This window comes from Nyctereutes procyonoides, unplaced genomic scaffold, assembly GCF_905146905.1.
Source record: "Nyctereutes procyonoides isolate TBG_1078 unplaced genomic scaffold, NYPRO_anot_genome, whole genome shotgun sequence".
NCBI classification, from domain to species: Eukaryota; Metazoa; Chordata; class Mammalia; order Carnivora; family Canidae; genus Nyctereutes; species Nyctereutes procyonoides.
Window position 1 is genome coordinate 8,347,276 of NW_026575148.1, and position 24,903 is coordinate 8,372,178.

The window sequence follows — 24,903 nt, forward strand, 5'->3', positions numbered from 1 at the left end:
AGTTCAGGGTGCTTTCTTCTACTGCCATCTTCCTGTCTGCACTGTCTCATTAGGCTCAACGGTGGCAACTTTAATTCTGCATTTTCTTTCTCAATCAGGTTCTTTTATTAAATTATTTTTTAAAGATTTTATTTATTTATTCATGAGAGACAGAGAGAGAGAGAGAGAGAGAGAGAGAGAGAGAGAGAAGCAGAGACACAGGCAGAGGGAGAAGCAGGCTCCATGCAGGGAGCCCGACCTGGGACTGGATCCTGGGACTCCAGGGTCAGGCCCTGGGCTGAAGGCAGCGCCCAACAGCTGAGCCACCCAGGGATGGATCCCTCAGTCAGGTTCTGTTTGTAATCACTAAGGCTCTAAGAATAGTCAGGTAAAGTCACCAAGAGAATTAAGGAATACTGGAACCAGAAGTAAACTTAGAGACCATCCAGTATTTTAGTGTCAAATATGTTTCATATAAATCATCACTTCCTTTCAAATTAATATTCCAAGCCTTTTTCTTTGTCTGAGATAGAATATTTGGAGCTTCCATGTTCACAGGACTTTTTAAATGTGAACTTTCGACTTAAAAAAAAAATTCCCTCGCAACAAGGCTGAGTCACCCATTTGGTCAAGACTGGTGCTAGCCGATTTGGTAGACCCGTGCCTGTAGAATTAAAGTACATTCTCACATCCTCCAACTGGAGTCTTTTCTCCCCTCTTAAAATACGGTCCTCTAGATGTGAATATTTGCAAATCGTCACATTGGCGAGGGCAGTGGAAAAGCCCCAGAGAAGTGAACAAAGACAGACAAACGCTTCAGCGTCTATGTAGGAAATTGGTTTTTTAATCCTTTTCCTATCTTCCAGATTTTCACAATCTGCTGGAGAACAGTTTGACAGTGCATTTTAGTTAATGTGTTAATCACTCCTTGAAGGCTTATCTAAGTGTCCTTTAAAAGGAAATAGAAACTACAACACCTAAAGTCAGCCAAAAATTAGCTCCTAGCAGTTTGAGGTGCTTTTCTGGGTTAAGATGGACTGTTTATTTATTTCAAAAGTTTTGAAGGATAGCTGTAGAATTTTTATAGTGTCTTTAAATGGGACTTGTTTAAGCATGTTTATCTTTGTACTTAATTCTGTTGGGTACAGAGGATATCTACATCTAATTCTTCTCCTTTAGGTCTGGGGGTTTTGGTGCAGAGTATTTTCTTATGCAGAGAATTTAAAATTATAGAATTTATCAAGCTTGATATTGGCTTTTGCACTTTCACTCTCTTCTAATAAAATCTTCACCACTTATACTGTCTCATGTATATCTCTGCTTATAGGAGAGGTGTGAGAGCTTAACAAACTAGTTTTGGCAATTCAGAACCACTTGTCTTTTAATTAAAATGTTGTCAATAGTTTCATCCTCTGACTTGGAAATTTGTAAAAGAGGCACATTTAGTTTCTGTTTTGTGGTTTTGTGACTTTCAGTACTCCTCTATTCCAGTGGGGCTTTCTGTGCTTTACCTGTTTTCCATTAAAACTTGCTGCTGGTGTGGCCCATTTGTCTTGGCCCTGCTCTCTACCTGCTCTGCCTGCTGATAATGGGTTCATTTGATGAATATCCTATATTAACCTGTCCAGGTAACATTCTGCTTCAACCTGTTTAATATGCTTATCTCCAGAAAGGTTTATAAGAAGAGACTTCAGTGCCAGGAATTTCCACTGGGCTCAGGAGTTATTTTTGATCTTGCCCTTGGGAGGGGACTGCTGACTGTTACACTGCAGACTGGATATCCAGTCTGGCTTTGGATTCTTGGTGACTTTTCTGGGGAGAAGGATGTGCTGGACTAGTACTCAAGATTGATTTGGCAGTAACTATTATGTCTTGTTAGGCTGTTAGAGGTGACTTCTTAGGAAGTAGTGATTTATATATCACTAAAACCCCAAAAAATGAATGGCAACTCTCTAGATCTTTTGGTACATGTACTAGGTTATGGCAGGTAGTTATTTGATGACCGTGTTGCTTTATTTCTCTTTATTTCTTCTCATTTACATGCAGGATTAGGGTATTTCAGAATAATTTAAATTCATCTTAAGGAATGTAAATGCCAGGGCTCACTCTTAGAATCTGATGATGGAGTTCTAAGGTTAGGGCCAGGAATGTGGGACTTCATTTTGAGGATACTAGAAGTATTCACCAGAAGGGAGCTTTTGAGAACTTAATTAGGTAGGCAAATTGAGGATTTGGAAGCATATTAATGGAGGAATTTTTTTTTCTTCTGTGAATACATATATAGTAGACATATAACAATACATATATATTCTACCCCCTCCCACATGCTTTTTAGTTTGTGGTATCTGGAGGGTGGAAAAGCATTGATATTTTGAAATCCCAGAACTGAAAACATAATTTAAATGGTTCATCATTTTTTTTCTTATGAACAAAGCTCCCAGGAAACACTTTGGTACTACAGCCTAGTTTATAATCAAACAAGGGGAATTTACCTGTCTTACAAACTCTTTGTTTTTGTTTTCAGATTGCCATCCAATTGAAAATATTCCCCAACTTCCAAAATGGGAAGTCTGGACAACAAATTAGATAATTCATGGGTTGTAAAGCAGTATAAAATTGTGATTTCATCTTTTGAACTTAAAAATAACAGTTGTCCCATAGTTATACATTTTCTTTTTTAAAAAATGGTAGCATCATCTATCAAAAATATGAACTTACCACATTATATATATATATATATAATCTTCTATGTATATATAAAATCTATATATATAAAATCTTCTGTTCTGTGATAAATGGCCACCATGAAGGAAAATCCTTAAAAAATGGAAGATTGTTTCTCCGAGTGATGGAATATAAGGTAAAATATATATCTTTATCCTTCTGTCTTGAGTTTTCCATTTCACGTGAGTGAAATCAGGAATCAAGTGTTAACATCATTCAGTATTCTAAAGTTAAGGCTGTAATTAGAAAGTATCCATTTTTAAAGAAAGCAGTGTTGGTTGGGGAGTCCTTTGCTTTGCATAACAATTTCCAAAAAAGTGTGTCGTGAGCATATTTTATGAATGATTAACATCAGTGGTTATCCCTTATCCACAGGTGATCCTTGAGAACTGAAAGATACATAACTGGAAGATTGGTTATAAGGAAATTATCATATAGAAAATAAGCCAGTAATTCATTCAAACACTGTCTTTTGAATGCTCACTTACAAGGAGATTTTTCTGCTGGGCCCGGTTGCAAGAAACCCACAAACCTGTCAGCAGATACTGCTGACCTCAATAAAAGAAATGAAATGGAAGAATCTAGTTTTGTTTTCATGCTAATATAAAACTAAGAAGTATGGAAGAAACAAAAAAGCAATGAAACCTTAAGATAGTTTTCTAATTAGGAAGCAAATGTACAGAATTGTCTTTATTACCTTTTCATGTAACATCTGTTACCAGTAAGTTCACATTTGTAATGATTCATTGTAATACTCCTGTTGGGAAACAACAGCATTTTGAACCCTCTCTGTGAAAGCATTAGGAAATTGAGATATGAAGGAATTTAGCCAAGGTTACCCCTGAAGCTGTGATGGACCTAGATTAGGCCAATGTCTCTGGGCTGTTGAGGTTAGGACAGTGTCCCTGTGTTCTGTCGGTTAGTTACCTCATGTCTCCAAAACTGTAGGAGGTTGGAATGAGGGCTAATAATATACTAGTAGATCTTTCCATAATATTATTGGAGCAACCAGAGAAAGCTTTTTTTTTTTTTTCTTTTTTAACTTTGAATCCCTAGATATGTACATTTTCTGAGCATTCACAGGAAACCAGGGTTGGGGATGGAGAGAAACTTTGGGTGATTTAGCTCCTTGTATATCCATCCAGTGGCCTTTGAAAGAAAGCTGCTCATTGCCTTGGTGTTTCTTCTATGTCGTAAACATGACAGAAAATAGTTTTTGTTCCTTAGTCTATGGAAGGATGGTCAGGATTCCCTTGTAACTTGATTCGTTGTTGTAATCCAATTGTGATTGTCCTGGGATGCCCTGTAGGACTTTGAATCCAAAGATATTTAGGGAAAATTGGGACTAAGAGAATAAGTGATGAAGATGAAAGAAATGTAGAGATTTAAGGAAAAGGGGAAAGCTGATAGGTAGAGATTTCCTAAATGGTCATGTCTTGAGCCTTGCAAATCTTTGGCTGAGAAATGACTTTAGTTTGGGGAGCAGGACACTGATGTATGAGGTTGAAAGATGGAGGAATTGAGGTGGGAACAGGCAAGTAGGTGGATCTGGTTAGGCAAAAGTAATTGAAGGATGGGGGGATGAGTGACTTAAGACTGGCATCTTATCTTATCTCCCTGGAAGGAGATGACAACATTTGCCACAAGTTAAGTGATACACGGTGTACTTCTCTGTCTCATAGTCAGAAAATTCATAGTTATTTGTAAGTTAAGACTGTTCACTTTCCTGGGGGCGTCTGGCTAACTCAGTTGGTACAGGATGAGACTCTTGATCTCTTGGTTGAGTTCAAGCCCCACATTGAGTGTGGAACCTGCTTAAAAAAAAAAAAAAAAGACTTTCCGGAATGTTTTAGATTTCAAGAAAAACATTACTAAGAGGAATATGGAGTCTTTGACTTTGTAGGAGCATAGTGATTGCAGTTACTGCTTTTTAGTGCCTGGTTTTCCTTCACTTTTCCACTGATGCTTATGATTGAAAAATGAATTAATTTACTTTTTAAAAATTTCAACCTTAGCATCTAAACCAAGAGGAAACCAGTTCATTTACCAAAGGAAAGAAAATTCAGGCTTTTTCAAGGGGGTTTGAAAAAACAATGGAGAAGTAAGTTCAATAGTAAAAGACCCTTTGAAGTTCTTTTCCTTTAGAATGTTTTGCTTAATAAAGGTCTCCTGAGCATTCCTTCCACATATTTCAAGAATGCAGCCACCAAAATAAAACTTAAGCTGGTTGTTTGGACTTTTTGTAGATTCAGGGGTTGGGTAGTCCAGAGTTTTGTCTAGATCCCTGGTGGTATCCAGGGAGGCCAAGCTAGTGGATCTGGGAAGAAGGGAGGTAAAGACTTCTTGATGCTTTTATGGGGAGAACTTCCTAAGCTGGGCTAACAGGAGAATGGGAAGTGTAGTGATAGAATGAGTACCTTTGTGGGTTGGGTGAGCTCTTTCCTTCACGGGCCTTGGAGCAAATAATGACCAGGCCTGTGTGGTAGTGTTTCTGAGACAATTGCCCCAGGTGTCATTCACTGCCCTAGATGAACTTTCAGGTGGGCAGGGAGGCTTTGGACCATGATATTTCTCACAGCTGAAACTGTTATTTCGTAAGATTTAAAAGAGTTTTAGAACAGTCATCATTTCAACAGCATTACACCATTCCAATGTTCTTTTTAGAGGAGAAATGCATGGTAATTAGTGGGAGTAATTGAGGACAACTAAATGCTTTAAAGATCTTTCTTTAATTTGGTATTGGTAGTGTGATTTGATGACAAAGTAGTGTAATCCTTGTCTAGTTTCTTCTCATTCCATAATTGTCAAAATGTACTCAATGGTTAAGAAAGGGAGGCTTCTGTGGCCCTTGGAGCTTGGTGGTAGGCACTAGTATGTTCAACAGTTATCAGAATAATGTCCATGAATTTGGGCTGATTCCTCTTTTATACATATTAGCAGTATTTTCTCTGCCCTCTAAACTAGATGCAAAGTACATAAGCCCTTTGGGCCACTGACATTGTCCTTTCACTATCTAGATTGGGGGCAAGTTTAAGAAAACTCTGAGTGTAGAGTATTGAGTGTTAGTGGGAGTAAGAAATGCTTTGCTCTTTAGAATAGCAGCCTCACTTCTATTTACATCAGTACAGGCTACTGAGAGGCTTGCTAAGTTTTTATCTGGAGGAAGCACACAGAAAAATAATTAAACATAGAAGGAAAGTCCAGCCTGATTTGGGAATTAGATAATAGTGTTTTGAATTAGGTAGAAATAAGCAAATATTCACTAAAGAGTCACTAACTTTGCTCCAGTGCGGTTCATTGCAGTTGAGTACATAATTCTGTTTTAGTTAATTACCAATTCAGGAAACACTATTGAGATAAAGATTTGAAGAATCCATGCATAGAAGCTTTTCTTGGCAGATAATGAAATGACAATGACTATTGGTAGACAAAAATGCTACAATCCCAGACTTTTGGATAATTGTCACTATCATCATTTTTAAATGAGTTAGTGATAGGCAAACTGACCCTCAACAAATTGTAAATTTATGGCAAAGTTTTTGCTATGAAGATTCAAGATTATCATTTACCTTGTGTTTTATTAGTCTGATAAGTCAGAGGGAAAAGTATTTCAGAATTATCAGCAAAATAGTTTTTTTTTTCAAATCCCTCTGACATCAGTTCTAGCAAATTTATTCACCAGTTGAGGTATTTTCTAACTCATAAGCATTCTGCATACATTGAAGAGTTCTCATACATTTTCTTTGGAGATCTTTGGTGTTATGCATTCTCTTTAAATCACTCACAGGTGTTCCTTCTGCCTAATGCCATTTTTCATTTTAAATAAAGAATAACGATAGGTTAAGATTCTTTTGAAACTATATCCAAATAGTTGATGGAATTAAAAAAATAAAATTTTAGGTTTTGCTCTTTAGAAAGTATTTGCAGTTATGTAGATTTACTCAAGAGATTAATGAATACAAATATTTAGGCATCATTATCAGTTTCAATTACTTCTTATGGCTGAGTCTTTCTCAGGGGTGCCCTGAGGATTGTCGAGGTATGTGAGACTTATGTTATGAGGAAATATTTTTTAAAAATACTATACCTGATAAAGATTGTACATTTTTTTAGAGAACAAGTTTGATATAAATATAAACATTATGCTAAATAATTTAGCCTTGAAAAGGAAATTGAAAAATTAAGCTCAATTTTATTTTTTACCCACAAGGATTATTAGCTAACTTCTAAGCGAGTAAAATAGCATATCTTTATGTGAATTCTGGTCATTATGACAATATTCCGCACTGTTTGTATTCTTTAGTCCGTGGAATATCGTGCTGCCCTGCCCTGCCTTAACGTGATGTGTTTTAGGTGTCCTCTAGCCTGAATTTTAACTAGAGTATTCCTTCTGTTGAATCAACAGTGTTTTTGAATTGGTGATTGTTCAGTAGAATTAAATGATTATGATCAGGACTTTATACATTATTGTAAATTTTACTTCTTCTCTTTGTTCTTTATTAATTTCATTCTAACAACCAGGGAAAAATACAGGAATACACATGTATATTGAATTTATCATACAAAAAGTTTTTAGGACATGAATGCTTTGGACTTAAGTCTGTTTTATTGAAACCAGGTAATACTAAGATTCGAATGTACTTAAATTATTTTCTTTTATGTTGTTATTTTCTTTTTAATTTCTTCTTACATCCTGCTAATAGCCTTACTGCATCTTTTTAACAAGACTAAAAATATTGCAAACCAAAATTAGTGTCCCACATCTCCTTGCTCCATTCTTCTTTTGGGGGGAGTGAGTAATTGGGGTCAGAGAAAAACCATAGAGGGAGTATTTTAATACGGATTCTTCTTATATACCATTTTAAACTGTATCAGCTAACCAGTATTTTTAAAATTTGTTTTTGACAGGCCCCCACTTATCTCTTTTAAAGAAAATAATAGCTTTTAAAAAGATATCCCTCTCAAATAAATATATTAAAATATACCTTCACTATGTGCTAACTTGTTCCAAGTTGTGTTCTTAAAGCTGGAATACAAGTAAGTGCAGTATGCTTTCTGCCCTTGGAAAACTTACTTTCCAGCAGAATAAATTAAAAAAAAATGTGTATGAACACAAATTAGTACACTCTCTTTGAAAACAGTCAGACTTGGAGGAGCGCAGGTCCTGTCCCACATTGCTTTCCTTAAATATATTTGATTTTATACTTTGTTTTTTCATTTTAGAGATCTACCTATGAATCTACCCCCTTTTGTAAGGCTACTGCATAGTGTAGCATAATGGTGAAGAGCAATTCATACTGCCAGCATTCAAATCCAGGCTCCTTAGTCACTGGCTCTGTGACTCTTGTTTTAAAGATATTACCAAGATGCTTTCTTTAATAAGTTTTGTTAAAAAACCAAAATGTGCACAGAAACTCAAAACCTTTTCTAATAACATTTGAGATCTGGAAGACATGGTAGTTTGGGCATATTCCTGCCATAATGAGATTTTGAAATTTGGGAAACAAATGATATTTCTTGCATTTGTTGACTAAAGGCTGGAGGCCAGTATAGGAGGATTCTTTGCATTTCATATTTATTAAGAATTATGCATTTGTAACACTTTCAGGGAAGTGTTGCCTAAGTAGAGGAACTATTCATTTCTACATTCAGTTTAATTCTGGTTTACATGTGTTTTCCTGGTTCTTTCCAGCAAGTGTAATTTGCAACACCTTGCTGTTCATACAAGTAGCTCTTGTTTTCAGTGTTAAATAAGGTATTAAATATATTTTGTCTCTTAGGTGGGGTTGAAGTAGTTAGGAATTTAAGACCAAAAGGAGTAGTGTTAAACATGAAGGTATAGAATAAAGGTACTTCTTTAACTGGTAACAAGGTCTGTATTTCATAGGCATCAGGAATGCAAACAAACCTATCATACAGTGTGTTTCAGTTCATACCTGTTTTGTGTTTTCACAGAAGCTTAAGAAACTAGTTTTACTAGTGAATTTCTATTTCTTCTAGTACCTGTTTACCCTTACTTTATTATTATTTTTGCTGAATGAATGTAACTTGGCAACACCTTTTTGGATCTGAGAGTCTATAGTGAATTTTGGCAATTCACCTCCCTACCTCCATCCTGCCAGAAGTCTCTGGGTCTGTTGTTTGTTTTTTCTCACAAAGATAATATTCTGAACTTCTGAATCATTAGTGATTTTGACTAAACAGCAAGCTGAAGGAGGTAAGAAATAATCTTTTAAGTATTTGGTGGCTATGTGGGTGGATTGCATTGGAACAGAGTAGAGGCATTCTTCTCCTTGAGTCACAGTTGTTCCTGGGAGACCTCAATGTTAGGAAGATAGTGTTTTCCCACAGGAATAAGTTATTGGAGTTCACAGTTCTGCCCAAGAATGTCCAAGGATGCATAAATGGTATATTATGAAAGCAGAGATACCACTTGTTTAGGACTCCATTTTTTGAATGGTGAAAACCACATTTCCAGTTCTGTGTTTATGTACATGCTTGTTCAGCCAGGAACCATCAATTACATATGACAGGAAAAACACAGTCGTCTCATGTCTGTTTCCTACCAGAGTTGACACCCAACATAGTACCCCACATGTTAGACGCACATGTTAGATGCTTTACATTAAATGTTATCTGAGACTAATATTACTTTACACAACTCCAAAACAAACTTTAAGTAACATTTATGTTTTTACTCTTTTAATGTGGGTTTTTCCCAAGTAAAATTAAATTTCAGTGCTCTTTTCCTTTTTCTATATATTTTTCTCTAGCAAATAGAGTAATTCCAAATCACTTTTTTTGAATGTTCGTATCAGTGTTCATTCAGCTTTTCTTTCCCCCGAAATGTGTTTTGAGTACTTGCTGTGTTTCAGACCCTGTGCTTTGTGTAGGGAAGATAGTGCTAAATGAGAAATGGTCAAAGTGTTTGAGGAGAAGGGGGATGAAGGTTAGTGGATGGGAATCTCTTACTCTGAAGCATTTTCAGAATCAAAATTAAAGAATGACCCAATATTTTCCCCCTCCTTTCGTCTTCTGTGCTTATCGCATAGCTAGAGAGCTGCTTTGCATTTGAGAACTACATGATGCACTTAAATCAGTTTCTCTTTTTGCAGTGCTGTGGGTCTTCTGACTGACCTGTTCTGGGGATACTTTGTCTTTCATTAGAGAGCCACAAAAACAAATACCAAGTCAATTAGATGGGACTTTTAAAAAGAAATTTCCTACTATCAGAATTGGTTAAAAAGGCATGAACTGGTCATGCATAAGAATTGAAGTGGCCTCATGGATAGAGTAAAGTAGAGGAAGCTATGTCATGGCTGTCACTTAGACAAAGATATTGAAAGGCAGGATTTCCCATTAGTTGACATAACAGAATAACTAATGGTCTGAGTTACTGTATTACAACATGAGCTGAGGTATGAAAGCATGAATTTAGACATGACACTAACCCGAAAGAAAAAAATGTAGATGTTTCTGTTCTGATGTTAAAAGATAAAAATTAAATGACATTTTGAGAAGAACAACACTTTAACTACTAGTACCCAAGTAAAGGAGATTATAATATATAAACTGTGAAGACATTTATTCAACATCACCTTCCCCCTTAAAAAAAAATCTGTATTTCCCTCCCTTACTTAGTATATTTATATACCTTATACTTTACTTTATTTATATATCTTACCTTATACCTTACCTTATTTATATATCTTATACCTTACTTAGTATATTTATGGAGTTTTTATATAGAAATGGTATAGGCAGTATATTAGCTCAACCTGCTGTAACAAAAAACTGTAAGACTAAATTAGTGACCTAAACCAAAGAAATTTTATTTTCTTACAGTTGTAGAGGTTAGGAGTCCAAGATCAAGGTGCCAGCGTGGCTGGTTTCTGGTAAGAGCCCCCTTCTTGGCTTGCATTTGGCCACCTTGTTCACATGGCTTTTCCTCTGTGCCCAGAGCTCTGGTGTCTCTCTCTCTCTCTTCTTATAAGAGCACCAATCTTATTAGCCCCACTCTGATGACCTCATTTAACCATTATTATTTCTTTAAAAGCCCTGTCTACAAGTATAGTCACATTGGGGGCTAACACTTCAACATGTGAATTTGAGGGGAATAGGGAACCATCGTTTTGGATAGTTTATTTATCTCAAGGTAAAGAAAATTGTGTTTTTCCATAGGAACAAATTATTGGAGTCTATGTTCCTTCTGCCTGAGGATGCTGAAAGGAACACAAATGGCTCAGTTCTTTTTTTCTGGACCCAGGAATTCAGAGTGATTCAGAACCCCCCTTGTCCCTGCCTGCCGTACTATAAAGTTATGCAGACCACCTGTATTTATTTTTCTTTCTTAATAAATTTCTCTATATCCTTTTTTCATACAGTATAATGAAACTGCAGTGCTCAAATTATGATATCTGGAAAGTCTGGGAATTTTTTTATCTTTAAAGGCAAGAGTTATGCTTCTCAAATCTTAGGGTATCAGGACCCCTTTTATACACTTCAAAATTATTGGGAACACCTGAGAGGTTTTGTTTATATGGGTTACATCTCTGATATTTACTGCATCAGAAATTAGCACTGAAATTTTTTAAAAGATAAAAATTAATAAATTAGTAGATTCCATACTAACAATAAAAACCTTTTACATGTTAACAGAAATGACATTTTGGAATGAAAAATAGCTATCCTCCAAAACAAAATAGAGCAATTACCTCCCACCGTTGCAAATCCCTTTAACATCTGGCTTACTAGAAGACAACTGAATTTTCAGATTTGCTTCTGTGTTCAATCTGTTGTATCACGTGTCGTGTAGCCTATGGAAAACTCCACTGTATACTTAGGAGAGCCTGGGAGTGAAAACGGCAAATAACATCTCGATATGAAAACAGTTTTGGCCTTGAAGGCCACTAAGAGTATCAGGGATTCTCAGGGGTACTTATGCTGTGCCTTGAGAACTATTCTAAAATTCTAAAACAGGTAGAAAGTGGAGCTGATGGAATTGGGCAGCAAGTGTCTTAAGATAAATCTAGGTCATAGGAGAAGGAAATGTCCTAGTCAGGCATATCTGACGAGCCACACCTCAGATGCCTTGGTTGTTTGAGGACTCTAAGGTCATTTTATTTCAGCCCTGGATGGTTCTAAGGAGGGCACAGATTTAAAAAGAAAAAGAAAACATTCAGTTGTCTTTTAAAAATTTGATTTTTATCTCTTTTCTGTTTATACTTGCAAGATTTTTTAGCAAGTTTCCCCTCTTTCTCAATACCCCCTCCCTCCAACATACACTTTATGGATGTATTGTTTAATTTCTCAGCCCTTGAGTGATATCTTAGACTTATCTTAATGATAATGAATTAAAAGCTTCCAAAGTTCAATTATTTTTGTTTTCTGCTTGTCTTGGTCTGTGGAGTCCAGAATGATACAAAACCCTTTGTCCCATACCTGCCCCCTCATAGAATGACCTATACCTTTAAGAGAACTAAAGTCAACCCTCTTTTTTTTTCTCTGGTTTCTTTGGGGCCTGAATAACTAGGACTGATCTACTTAAAAGTGTCTTGCCTGGGAAAGAAGACCTATGGTAAACTGTGATCACATGTAAATATGTACATCCCGGCATGTACACAAAAGTTGAGCCAGCTGAGCTAGAGTTCTAGAAAAATAGGTGATATACTCACGTGTACTAACACATCCATTCAAAGTACTTTGAAATAGTTATTAAAGAGAAAGCCATCAACTCTCTTGGTGTTTATAAGAAGTGTCAGGAAGGGATCCCTGGGTGGCGCAGCGGTTTGGCGCCTGCCTTTGGCCCAGGGCGCGATCCTGGAGACCCGGGATCGAATCCCACGTCGGGCTCCCGGTGCATGGAGCCTGCTTCTCCCTCTGCCTGTGTCTCTGCCTCTCTCTCTCTCTCTCTCTCTCTCTCTCTCTCTGTAACTATCTAAATAATAAATAAATAAATAAATAAATAATAAATAATAAGAAGTGTCAGGAATACTTTTAAACAGGAGACCTTTTACACTTCCTCTGTGTGAGTGGACAAAAAGTAATTTTGTTACAAAGTCATGAAGTCTGGTGGGTGATTGTGTAGTTATTGTTCAAATAAACCTCTCAAATTGACCTTTTTATAATTAAAATCAGAGTACCAAAGTGTTGCATATTCCTGATTCTTGGTGTTACATTTTTTAAACATAAAGTCAAACAAAACAAAAAAGCTTTACAATTTATCCCTCCCTCCATCCTCAGGACCCTGAGATCATGACCTGATCCAAAGGCAGATGCTTAACTGGCTAAGCCATCTAGGTGTCCCTGCTTTATAGAATTATATATAAATAGAATTATATAGATTTTGTATAAATGAAATCATGTACCGTTTTTTTTTTTTTGGCCTGTATTTTTTTTTCCCACTCACTATAATTTATTTTGAAACTCATCCGTGTAATCCAGTAGTTTCTTTTTTTCTTATTTCTCTTTTAAATTGCTAATTCGTATTTTATTGTATTGATATACCATCATTCGTTGGTTCACCTCTTAATGGACATTTGTTTCCAGTTTTGAGTTATTAAAAAGCTGTTGTGAACATCAAAAACAGGTCTTTGTGTAGTCCTTTGTTTTTGTTTTTCTTAGGTAAATACCTAAGAAATGATTGATAGGATCATCTGGTAGCTGTGTTTTAACTTTTTAAGAAACTGCCATCTGTTTTCCAAACTGGTTTTACCATTTCACATTTCCATTAGGAGTGAGAGTGCTTATTCTCTATGTCCTTGCCAATATTTGGTATGATTAATTTTTAAAATTTCGACCAATCTAATGTGTGCATAGTGGTATATCAGTGTGGTTTTAATTTCATTTCCGTGGTGACTGCTGATGTGGAACATATTTTCATATTTTTTTGGCTTTTTCTTTGTGTGTGAAATATGGCTGTTTAAATCTTTTTGCCTGGTTTTTGAGTGATAAGGATTGTTTATGTATTCTGGATACATGTTTACACAAAAGTATTAAAAAAAAAGGTTACACAAATGTGCAATATATATTAATACAGTTACTATATATATTACACAACCACATATAATAATTGTTCCATGTACATAAAAACTATAAAGGTGTTATTCTATCATTTTCTGGCTTCCGTAGTTTTCTGTTAAGAAACCTGTGGTGGGATGCCTGCCTGGCTCAGTACACAGAGCTTGCAACTCGTGATCTCTGGGTCATGAGTTCGAGCCCCACCGTCCGGCACCTGCTCCTCCCTCTCCCTCTGCCGCTCCCCCTGCTTATATGCTCTCTCACTCTCTGTCAAATAAATAAAATCTTTAATAAAATTCTATAAAAGTAGAAAATAAACTAATCTGTAGTAACAGGAAACAGGTCAGTGACTGCCTAGGAATGAGGATGGAGATAGAGTTTTCTTTGAAAAGAAAACCAAAACAAAAAAAAACTTGTCGTAATTTGAACCAGTGTTACCCTATATATAATATATCACTTTTTTTTTCTAGCTGGTTTCAACTTTTTCTTTACTTTTGGTTGTTAGCAGTTTGGTTGTTTGGGTCTTGGTTTGGTTGTCTTTGGACTTTACTTTTTTTTCCCCCTAAGATTCATTGAACTTCTTGAATTTATAAGTATATATCTTTCACCATATTTGCAAAGTTTTGGGCCATTTTTTCTTGATAATTTTTCTGTCTCTGTTTTTTTCCTGTCATTCTGGGACTCCCAATTACATACAGTTACATACAATTATATGTTAGTTCTTTTGCTACTTTCTTACAGGTCTCTGTGGCACTGTTCATTTTTTTTTCTCACTCTTTTCTGGGGGTTCTTCAAATAATTTGTTTACCTATAAGAAATATTTATTGTCTGATATGTGGATCATAATCAAAATTGACCTTCAGTTGAGCTTATAAATAGCTGGAGTAAACAGCTACAGTGGGTTCAGTGAAGAAATCTAAAGTAAAAGTTAAAAAAAAAAATCCCACACAGTATGATTTGCTGTAAACTTTTAAGTTGCTAACTGAAATGTTTTTTAAGCAAGTTGGCCAATTTGGTGTTTTAGGTATGGGGTGTCATTTCCTATATTACTATTCTTTTATCAGTTAGGACAGTGAGTTCTGTGTCCCAAAAAAGAGCAGTGCAATTATTTTTTCCCTATGATGACTGTGTTGAGACCAGTCTTTGTAAGAAGATGGGAAAGTAATAAAATGTGTTAGAAACATTTGCATTAAAAAACAAATTTTAAAAATTAGTAAAGTTTCATCTCTTAGCCAGAAAGCTACTACATTTATGATTATGCAGACTCTGCTGTCCCAAGTATCATGTTTTCCAGTTCCAGGATTCACCTAGTACTAAAGGGTAGAAGGAGACAGCGCATAGTTTTAAAAAAATCAGCTATATTACAACATGAGAAATTTCCCTAAAAATACATTTTTTTCAATCATATTTTTTTAATATATATTTTTTTATTTACTTATGATAGTCACATGAGAGAGAGAGAGAGAGAGAGAGAGAGGCAGAGACACAGGCAGAGGGAGAAGCAGGCTCCATGCACCGGGAGCCTGACGTGGGATTCGATCCAGGGTCTCCAGGATCGCGCCCCGGGCCAAAGGCAGGCGCCAAACCGCTGCGCCACCCAGGGATCCCTCAATCATATTTTGTCTCTGTTTTGTCTGAGATCAGGATGGAACCATGTTGCTCAGTCTTGAACTGTCAACCTGTTCATTGTAATGTGTTCATTTTCCTTTTTCTGGTTTGGCCTTAAAGTCTTAAGAATTCATTTTACTATGAAATGTAAAAACTCATTTTTTAAAAAAAAAACATTATAGTTCTTTGCTCATTTCATAGGAAAAAGAATAGAATAAAGTAATAACTCTAGCATCTTATATATTTGCTGTTTAGATTGATGAGTGCTTTACAACATTATGAAGTTCTGTTATCTGAAATGGACTCATTTAAAAAAAAAAAACTTGTCTACCATGGCACAAGAACAAATGACTTATCTGAGGTTGCTTAACCATTTCCTGTAAGTCTGAGAAAGTGGTTGTTTTCAAAATCATTGAGCTGAATTTGGGTAGAACTAAACTTAGCTGAGCAGTTCGGTAGGTTACATTCACTCATCGTTTCACTTCCATCTTCCTTGTAGGAAAGCTAAAATTTAAAAATTAAAAAACGAAATCTTGATTTCATTAATTTTTCCTAACCAACTGAATAACTGAACAAAAATTAATTATAAAATATAATGGGTTTAGAGAATAGCATAAAAAGTTTCTAGTTTTCTAAGACATCAAAAAAAAGTTTCAGTAAAATGGATGTTATATTTGGATAATTTCATAATCATAACAAGTGGTAGAAAGTTCAGTTTACTACCCATGATGAAGTTATAACAGGGAATGTAATTGGGAAAATCAAACAGCACTTTTGAATACCTACTAAATTCCTGGTGGAGATTGCTGTGCAAACCATCGTGTTCAGTGTCTGACACATGGTGGTAGTTGTATCAATCTCTTTGTAGTTCTTCAGCTCTGACCTAGAGGTGGCTCTGTGACCGCCCCAACCAGTTCCAGAGGCTGCAAAGACATAGGACTTTTCTCTGACACGTGGGACTTGGTTGACATTCCCGGGGCTGTTTTAAGTCATGGCACATGATCTAGAAGGGTTTAGTTACTACAGTCAGAAAAATGTAGGTTTGAAATTTGGCCATGCCACTTACCAGCAAGTTATTTAGCCTCTCTGATTCTCACTTCTTCATCTATAAAATGTTGTGGGGATTAAATTAAATGAGATGACGTATGTAAAATGCTGATTAATAATACCGAAAACTAATAATTATTTAGTACTTTACAGGGTGGCACTTTACTAACACTCTGTTCTAAATGCGTTACACTTATCCTATTTAATTCTCAAAACTCAGTGAGATAGGTACTATTATTATGTCTATTTTACAAATGAACAGACTGAATTTGGAAAGATGAAATAACTTGCCTCCGGGTTACACAGGAAGTGACCAGTCTGGTTTTTTTTTTTTTTTTTTTTTTTCCATTCTGGTTTGAGAGTCATTCTTAACTACTCTGCTGTGCCTGGCTCATTGTTAGCACATGCTAAAGCCCTTAGTGAATGTTGATTTTGATCATCATCATTATTGGTGGTGGCATTAAGAAGGGGATTTTGATAATGAACTTTGTTAACTTTTTTCATTGTCTGACCTAGTCCTGTACTAGGACCCCAGGCAGAAAGAGCATCCACATATCTGTTGATGAGGGATAAAGACACTATGGAGTCATGTATTTCAAGGCTCTTGGGCTTTGGAGGAAAAGCCCACAGTTGCACAGTTTTCATTTGCAGAATGCTGTGCGTTCTGAATATTGGGTGTTCTATTCTAAAGGGTCACAGTTGAAGTCTGACCATGAGGCCCTGCTTGTGTTCCCATTTCCAAGATGCTATAGAATCATAGAACTAGTATGTACAGTGTAACCTCAGTTTTGTCTTAGGGAATAAATGAATCTGTAAGAATTGTACACCACAATATTAATAGCTACTGTGTGGATGATGGATAAATCATTTATCTATTGCTGTGTAACAAACGACACAACTTAAGGCTTAAAATAATAACCATTTTATTTGCTCACAATTTTGTAGGTCATCAGTTTGTACTGGGCTCAGCTGGATGTTTCTTCCACTGGTCTTGCCTGAGGTCACTTGATTTAACAGCTTAATTTGGAGCTGGAAGATTTAAAATAGCTTAATTGGCGTATCTGGCCATTGGTGCTGCCTGTTGGCTGGGCCTGTCTTTCCAGCACGGTTCCTCATCCACAGGGAGACTAGCTCAGATTTATTTTTATGGGGCTTTCCGGTCAGTACAAGAGAAATAATGAAAGGGACGGGGCCTCTTAAAGCTAGGATTAGAAATTTTACAGTGTCACTTATGCAATACCATTAATGGAAGCAAGTTTTAAGGCCATTATATTCAAGGGGTGGAGATACAGATTCCGCTTCTTAATAAGAGGTCCCATGGGAGGTTAATAGCAAGTTCTGTCCTGCTCTCCCAGGTTTCCTGCACCATCCAGGGCCATTTCTAAGACACTGCAACAGTGCTGATAATTTTTCATCAATTCATTAACTTTAGATCTCCACAGATTAAAGCATGGTCTGTATCAATTTGAGGGAGGTTTCCTGTTTTTATACAGATAAAAAGTAGAAAGTATAGATAATAAAAATGCTCAGTATACCCATAACTCCCAGAAATAACTAGTAGTAACATTTTTATTTATGGTGCGTCCAACTGGATGAATATTTATTTAAAATTCTGTAAATTGCCACTTAATACTATATTTTGCACAGCTTTCCATGTTTTAGATAGAAGTAAATACTTTTTATGATATAATTTTTATTTCTGATATTTTATTAGGTATGAATATATCTAGCCCCAATAGTTTCATACTTAGATTGTTTCCTTTTTCTTACTGTGTAATTAAGACTGCTGTAAACATTCTTATACATACATCTTTCTGCAGTTACTCATAGGATGTATTTCTCTTCTGGAGTTACTTAGTCAAAGAATACATTTTAAGTTTTGACATGTATTAATGAGACATGATTTTAAACATCTTGTGGTTTAAACTCATCAGCAAGTGTAACTACAGAGTAAAGTTCTTAAGTGTTTTAGTAAAATTATTCTTTAGACATTCGTGAGTAGATGTATACATTATGATTTGTGTTTGGGGGAACTTGGATGTGTGTGTGCCCTTGATTGTCAGGAAGAACTGTTAGGGTAAACCTTAGATTTAGATCAGTTTCCCTTTAACATGATCTCAAATATAATGAATAACTTTGAAAAACTAGTTAAAAATGGAAGTCATAAAGAAAAATACTTTGCTCTAGTATTTCAAGTCAAAATGTAAATTTAGTTACTAATATTGTCTTATGGACTGAAGCTTTTATTTTGCATGTGGACCCACTGATTAGAATTTTGTGTTCTTCTCTGCTGCCCATGATGCATCTATAATTTCCAGGTTCTTCTTTTCTTTTTTTTTTCAAGTGGTTTGAGAACTTAGACACTTTGAAGCCTGGGAGCAAACATTCTGCTGTAGGGCCCTGTTTCCCCAATTTTTTTGTTTTTTCTTGGTAATACTTAATTTGACAGCTGTGTTACTTGGGAGACTTGCTTTTGTAGGGTCTTTCTGCTGCATACTCAGCTTTCACAGAAACAGTTTTCCTCCTTTTTTTTTTTTTCATTTAATGAAATACTTATGTAACTACAATCATAATTTTAACTAGCATGTATTGACTGGAGAACAACTAATCCTTGGCAAGAACACAGCTGCTCTGGTGGGGACATAAGTGTTTGGACCTTCTAGATAGTAGCGCTTTTGGCATCAGTGGGCACTTGGTGTCAGAAAATGTCTTTTGAGGGGAATGGAGAACATTGGCTGATTTAGAGGTTTAAGTGGACATAAGTTAAAAGCATGCCTAATTTGTTGAGGTAGAAAATTTTCTTCCTTTACTAAAGGAAATTACTCTTATTTTTTAATTCTTGTATTGCAGTTAAGGTTTGTATTAAACTACAGGTGTTTTTTTGTCCCTCTCTCCTAGATCTTTTTTTTTTTTTAAGATTTTATTTATTTATACATGAGAGACATAGAGAAAGAGGCAGAGACATAGGCAGAGGAAGAAGCAGGCTCCCTGCAGGGAGCCTGATATGGGACTTGATCCCAGGACCTGTGGATCATCACCTGAGCCAAAGGCAGACGCTCAACCACTGAGCCACCCACGCACCCCGCCCCTCCTTGATCCTTTATGTGAAATTCTATATTTGAAGCATTTCATGTCCAGATTATGTGCTGTAGCCCTTGTTTGTATTTGATACTCTTTGATCATTGGCCTTCTCTGGTAGAATGCTTCCTTTTCATCTTAAATGTTCTCCTTGATAGATATTTAAAATTATGTGCTTCATAGCTACAACGTAAAACAAACAAGTTCATATTATTTGCTTCTTTCCTCCTGCACTAAAATGTTGATTTTTGCTTATTGTTGACTACAAAATTGCACAGAAAATAACAGATGTGATTAGGCTCAGGGAATAAAATGTGATGTAGAATTTGAAGATAGTGAAAAGTTTATTGACAGTGTTTTAGTTTGGTAATGTAAAATTGATAGCTTTGTAATACTGCCCTTCAGGTTATTTTAATCAGAAAATGTGAGCATTATATAAATTTAAATTGCCTTCTTATAAAGTGTAGCTGTCATTGGTTATCTGAGTTTTATTGTGTAAATGCAATTATAGTAAATGAGCATGGCCTTTAGATACACTTAATCCCTAGAGATATTTTGGGAAGAGTTGTAGTGTATTTACAATCAAGGCAGCCATTTGGCAAATAACTCAAAAGTCACATGACTTCAAATGTAAAACCTGTGTATTAAAATCTCTGCAAAACAGAATTATCTCAAGTTACCGTCTTCCACACTGAAATCCTTTATGGTTGTTGCTGTTGCTGATCTTAAACGACATCAAGAGGCCAGAATTGTTGCTTATGTTATCATTTGATATTTGTGGCACAGAAGACAGATTGGGTTTCTAGACTTTACCTATTTTATGAATTTTTTTACTGATGTGTGCTGTAGGTGACATTTAAGCATCATCTTTTATAGTAAAAGGTGTGTGTGTGGGGGGATTGTACCAATGCATCTTAAAGGGAAGTGCTGTGTGTGTAGTTGAAAAGTAAAATATGTGTTTATTTGCTATGATTTTGAAGCTCCTACCATAATTATTTAATATATTAGCAAATAACATTTAATGTAGCACTTCATAGTTTGCAAAGTGTTATGACCCATTTATCTTACTTGATGTCTATGATTATCTAAGCAGATTGGGCAGTCATTATTTCCTTTTAACCTGTAAGAAAACTGAGGTCCCAACAACACACTAAGTGGTGGAGCCAGAACCAAAATCCACAGGTTCCTCAGCACTATGCTTTATGCCTCCTAAAGCATAATTGATTTAAATTTCACACTGGCTCTGAGGGAAGAGTAGTAAGAAGTAAGTAAGAAGTAAGAATAGTCAGTGTCCAGAAGAAATGATACGGAGTGATTCAAAGCCCATAATCACTGAAGTACTACTAAGCCCTGCTGATTTGGGACCCAACCCCACAATAGATGTTAGGAGGACCTTCTTAACCTCATAGCTAGCTTGTTAATTCTATCTTATTCCAAACTTTAGTAAGCCTTGGAGATTTAGCCCTTAGAGAATCTGTGAGTGGACATGGAGGTAATTTTCATTAATTAATACTTAATTTTAATATGTTGGGTGTTACTACTTTCATTTCAACATTTATTATAGCTATTTTCCCTGCAGGGCACCAGGGATACGGTGATGAATGAGATAATTGCCCCTCCCTAGAAGAACTGTTTCAGTGTGAAGCAGAATCTATAATTATAGTTTACCTATGCAGAACTTCCCTTCTTTATTGGTTAAACCAGGCCTTGAAATTTTTCTAAACCTTCTCACCTTCAAATTATATAATTCTGTAATAAGCAAGGAGTTCCAGAATTAAAATGTGGAAAAATTTTAGAAAAATGTACGGAGCAGGTTTTGGAACTTCATATTTCATCCTAAATGTGAAAGGCTGTATGAGCATGTCATGTGCACAACTATCATTTGCCAGATTTGAGAGGCTGCCAGGGGTTTGTAGTGTGGAAAGAGTGAGGTGACTCATGATTCGGGAATGATTGTTTTGATCTCTCCCTGTAGGCTCCGTAGAACATTGGCAGGGCGGCCAGCATAATTAACACTGCACAGTCTAATTATAAACACAACTCTGTGGACAGTGGCTACCATAGAAGAAAGCCTGTATTGGATAAACAATCAAGCTGGCAGGATTCTTGTGAGTGATGACTAGATAAGGTCAAGTTTACTGTAAATAAAATTGCTTTTCCTAGATTGTCTCAGGAGTTACCATAGGGGAAAAAGGTATTTACTGTGAAAGTCTCGCTGGGTTATTTTCTTAAGGGCCCATTGAAGCATTTCTTTATTTCAGTCCTTCTAACCTTTTCATCCTGAGAAAACAGGCGTCTTAATTTTTATGGTGTGCTGTTTTAGGGAGAGGAGGGGGATGGGTCACAGTAGCACACTTGTTCCAGTAATAGTTGAATTGATTTTGAAAAGGTGAAAGAAACTAGGGATTTGAAAAGCTTATATTGGACTAGTGTACTGAAGAGTGAGAAAAGCGAGTCCTGTGGGCTGAGGAAGGTGAGGAGGCTGGGCTCAGGGTGCAGCGGTGAAGTGGCCACGATAGCCCAGGCTTGCGAGAAACTGAGACGTATGTTACACATGATGGCCTTGCACACCAGTCAGAGGCAGCGCAGGCACTGTACGTGGTTGTATGTGTTTAAGGATTTGTTGAAGCGTGGCACGGAGCTGAGGAATGACTTAGTTTAAATATAGGTTTAGCCATTGGCTCTCTGAGGTTTAGAACAAAGCTGCTGGTCCTGGAGGTGGGTTTCACAAAACTGTAAACCTGTGCTGTACTGCAGGATGGTTGTATTTCTGCAGAATGAACCTCAGATTTGTGATTTACCCTAAATAAAGTAGCACTTTAAATCAAATGCTTAAAAATGAGGCTTTTTTTTTTTTTTTTGGCTTTTGCTTTTGCTTTGTCTTATTGAGAAGTACTTAAAATTTTAAATGGACACTGAAAGACATTTTTCCTTTTGCCTTTGTGTTGCCCATTCTCTTTTGGAAACTTGCGAATGTGGTGTCAAAAAAAGCAGAAACTAAACACTTTGCAGCCTTTTCATGTCCTTGAATTTTTGGTGTAGGAGCTGTATAAGTAACAGTTTATGCTTTTACATTAGTTTACACACGTGATCTTGAGTTTTCTGTTAAATGTATGGTTTCTCTTAGACAGTTTTAAAAAAGATTTCTCTTTTTAATAAAACAATATACAGAAATCTAAATTCAGAAATAAATGAGTTAAGTACAGGTTGTTTTTTTGGTTTTCTTTTTCCATAAGAATGCTTTTTTTTTTATAACCATTGAAGAGATTTTATAAGAGGTTTTCTTTAAGTACTGCTCCAATTCCTTTTAAATTTACAAAAAAAAAATTACAAAAAAACTTACAAAAGAAATTCTAGCTTTTTATTTTAAGAGGAGTGGGGAACATATGGATGTAGCTAGCATTATCACTGGCTACATATTTACCAGACACTCTTGGAAGAGGTACAGATATAAAGCTGTGGGGCTTGTGAAAGAGAATTTCTGTCCCTAGCCCAGGACCCAGTTCTTATTTGTCTCTTACATGAACCTAACTAGACTTTTGAGAAGTGAAAAACTGGTCTTGGAGATCCATGAGAACCTGACATAACGTTGATTTTAAGGCTGATTCCTAGGAGAATATGATTAAGAGCCAGTAATACTACTTTCCTGCCCTCCAGCATTTTTTGCTTTAAAAATTTCTGTTGTTTCAGTTTTCTATTTCTTTGATTTCCACTCTGTTCTTTATTATTTCTTCTCTTAGGCTTAATATACTATTCTTTTTGCTTTCCTAGGGTAGAAACTTATATCACTAATTTTGAACCTCTTTCTAACAGGCATTTAAAGCAATAAATTTATTTTTTAAAATTTATTATTTATTTCAGATATTTTTAAATTCCTGTGGTTTATTATTTGGCTTGTGAATTATTTAGAAATTTTCTGCTTTCCATATATTGTCTAGATTATTATTACTGGTTTTTAAAAATTATTTCTATTGTGGTTAGGGAACATAGTCTCTAAAAAACTCTTTCGGTCTTTTAAAGTTCATTGAGATTCGTTTGATGGCCCAGTATATGTATTCTTCAGTTGTTCAGTGTAATGTTCTATAAATGTCTTTTCAGTCAAATTAGATGATGGTGTTGTTTAGATATCCTTGGCTTTACTCTTTTCTTTTCTCCTTGATCAATCAATTTTGAAGAGAAAGATGATAGACTCTCCAGTTATGATTGTGGATGTTTCTGTGTCTTGAGTTTTGCCATCTTGTTTTGAATTTTGAAGCTCCTTTATTAGATACATACATACTTAAGCTTGGTATCTTATTCTGATGAATTTATTTTATCATAATAAAATTTTATTGTAACTTGTTAACCTATTTGTGTTCTTAAATTTAAGTTATCTTTTATAAACAATGTGTAGTTGAGTCTTGCTTTTTTAAATCCAGTGTGACAATCTCTGTCCTTTAGTTGGAATGCTTAATCCATGTACAGTTAATGAAATTATTTATGTGGTTGTGTTTAAATCTACCACTTTGCCATTGTTTTTATTTGTCCCTTTTGTTTTTGTTTCTTTATTAATAGCCCCTTATGGGTTAATTGAGTATTTTAAAATTAATTTTATTTTCTTTACTGGCTTTTTAGCTATCCATCTTTTAAATTTCATCTTTTATCGATTACTCTAGGGTTAAAATTTGCATCTTTAACTCATTAAAGTCTGTTTATTGTGAATATTATATCATTTAACATTTATACCTGTTTCTCTCTCTTCTTTACATCTCCTACTTTTCCCTGGACACTTCCATTTCCCCTTCTCACTTCACAAATATGACTTAATTCCTCTTATCCACCCTCTCTATTCTTTGTGCTATTGTTGTCATATTTTTTATTTTATAACATACATATTCTATATATGTTAAAAACTGCTTACATACTATCTTTAAGATAGTTTTAATATACAGCTTTTTAATGAAATTTTGAGAAGAATAAAGACCATAAACTTTTATTTTTAACAACTTACTCATCATTTCTGATATTCTTTCCTTCTTGCAGATTTCAGTTTGTCTGGTATCATTTCCCTCCCGCCTAGAGAACCTTCTTTATAGGATCTTGTAGTGCACAACTGCTTGGGATTAATTCTGTCAGCTTTTATTTTAGAAGATCTTTATCTCATTTTTTGAGGGATATTTTCACTGGTTATAGAATTCTGAGTTGACAGTTTTTTTTTTCTTACAGCCCCTTAAAAATGTTGTTCTGTCATCTTCTGGCCCCCATTGTTATGATGAAGTTAGTGTTCTTTGTATTATTTTTCCTCCTGTATGTAACATATTGTTTTTAGGCTTTTTAAAAGACTTTCTCTTTGGTTTTCAGCACTTTGACCATGATGTAGCTAGATAAGATTTTCTTTTATCTATTGTTTTTAGAGTTTGATGAGCGTTTTGGATCTGGTAATAATGTTTTCAGCAAACTTAATACAAT

The 24,903-nt window shown here is 35.5% G+C and overlaps 1 protein-coding gene and 1 non-coding gene across 4 annotated transcripts in view; both read left to right on the forward strand.

Annotated features, from left to right (window-relative positions):
* LNPEP (leucyl and cystinyl aminopeptidase) overlaps positions 1 to 24,903 on the forward strand; it is a 92,159-nt gene that overhangs the window by 2,373 nt on the left and 64,883 nt on the right. The window contains exon 1 of one of the 3 annotated variants that reach the window (XM_055312779.1): positions 21,546 to 21,563. The exons of the other annotated variants lie outside the window; for them this stretch is intronic. The gene's annotated coding sequence lies outside the window, so the exon portion shown is untranslated. Of the gene's footprint in view, positions 1 to 21,545; positions 21,564 to 24,903 lie in introns of those variants that run through there. 3 annotated transcript variants of the gene reach the window in all.
* LOC129501718 (small nucleolar RNA SNORA13) lies at positions 22,391 to 22,517 on the forward strand. Its single transcript, XR_008662805.1, has one exon. It is a non-coding gene; the product is annotated as a small nucleolar RNA SNORA13 (small nucleolar RNA).